Raw genomic sequence first — 1766 nt, 5'->3', positions numbered from 1 at the left:
TGGTTGTTATATATCATAATGTACTTTACGCCCGGCCGGCGAACGCGCGTATCTTCGCGCGTTCGTCGTTTTCTTTTTTTTTCGAACGTTTTTGTGTCGTCAATCCTATGGCGACTTCTGCGCGTTCGATTCCCGTTGGTCGAACGTGACGGAACTCGGCTTCGCTAGAACCGAGAAGAGTACATTTGAGTATTGAACTGTTGTAAATTTATAAAAGATTACCCTGAACGGTGGATCACTTGGCTCGTGGGTCGATGAAGAACGCAGCTAATTGCGCGTCAACGTGTGAACTGCAGGACACATGAACATCGACATTTCGAACGCACATTGCGGTCCACGGATACAATTCCTGGACCACGCCTGGCTGAGGGTTGCTCACGTAAACCTAAGACTGCTTGCGTTGCGTATCGTTACTCTCCGTATCTGTCTCTCTCTGTCCCTTCTTGCCTTAACAACCCGCCGTCGTTCTTCTTTATATAAGAGAACGTTTCAGAGTCGGACGAAGGTACAAGAACGAGGATACGAATAAGAGCGGACGGAGAGAACATACGCGACGTACGAGCGATTGTTGACGCTCGTCGGCGTTCGTCGCGGTCGTGCAGAGACCGTGCAAGTCGTACGCATGCTCGATATATAATCTATCGTGTTCACGGGAGACTACGAAACTCTACCTCTGTCTCTCTCTGTCCCTTCTTGCCTTGACAACCCGCCGTCGTTCTTCTTAAAAATTATAAGAGAACGTTTCAGAGTCGGACGAAGGTATACGAAGGGATACGAATAAGAGCGGAGAGAACCGGTCACGGACCTGCGTGAGTGCTCGCGGCGTCGTGAGTCGTCCCTTACGAGGGCGACCGCCCGCTTATGCACCGCTTCGTGTATCGGTTATCGAACGTATATACTCGTAGTGTTCTCCTCGTGACCGATTTTTTTTTCATATCAGGCGATATATGCTACGTTTGCCGGTGTTCGACGCACGAAGGTCCGCGCCCCCGACGTCGTCTTAAAAGAATATTATATTTGGCGAGACTGAGAGAGAAAGCAAATATGGGAACTCGGTCGAGAGAGGAGAGAAGAGAGAACCAAAAAAAAAACCTAAACTCGATGGCGTGCGAAACTTTGCCATAATCTACCGTCTTTTCTTAAGACTCTCGTACAGCCCCAGGGATCGAATGCCCACTCCGTCTCTTCGCGAAAGCGACTGACAACAACGAGGACCGTCGCATCGATGGGTCGTCGTTGCGTTTTACACGCTCTGTGCTTTTTTACAAGCCCCGAAAGTATCAGCCGTAGATCCGGGAACGCACACGCGAGATTTCTTCGAGCGCTCTGACGACTTAGGGAGGTATGATCCCCAGCGTCGCGCGGAGATCGGAGAGTACACGTACTCGTATCGGGACGAATTTTCCCCGTCGTCGTGTATCTCTCTGCCCGCGCGCCTGGCTCCCGAAAAGCCACGTTCGTCGGAAATCTTACATATTATATATGTAACGCGTGTGCGAACTAGCGTGTGTCTAAGATCGGCTATACACGGGTGCTGCTGTAACTACAAGCTCGAGGTGTTTTCCGCAGCGTTTCTGTACCCGAGGAAGATGCGCATGTGAGTCCGTTACGAAGTTGTTCGTACGGTCGTCGTCGTCGGAGAGATCGTAGACGAGGAAGAAGACGATCCCCTTTGGCGAGGCTCGAGAAAAAAACTTTGAGAGAGACGAGGTATACACGCGCGTACGACTATGTCGTGCGCGCGTGTGATTTTTTTTTTATGGCAA

At 50.6% G+C, this 1766-nt stretch overlaps 1 non-coding gene across 1 annotated transcript; it reads left to right on the top strand.

Moving 5' to 3' along the window:
* Nucleotides 1–219: 219 nt before the first annotated feature.
* On the top strand, nt 220–374 carry LOC126877976 (5.8S ribosomal RNA). Its single transcript, XR_007695498.1, has one exon. It is a non-coding gene; the product is annotated as a 5.8S ribosomal RNA (ribosomal RNA).
* Nucleotides 375–1766: the final 1392 nt, after the last annotated feature.

Source organism: Bombus huntii, unplaced genomic scaffold (assembly GCF_024542735.1).
Source record: "Bombus huntii isolate Logan2020A unplaced genomic scaffold, iyBomHunt1.1 ctg00000312.1, whole genome shotgun sequence".
Classification (NCBI taxonomy): Eukaryota; Metazoa; Arthropoda; class Insecta; order Hymenoptera; family Apidae; genus Bombus; species Bombus huntii.
This window is presented reverse-complemented; position numbering and strand designations above follow the sequence as displayed.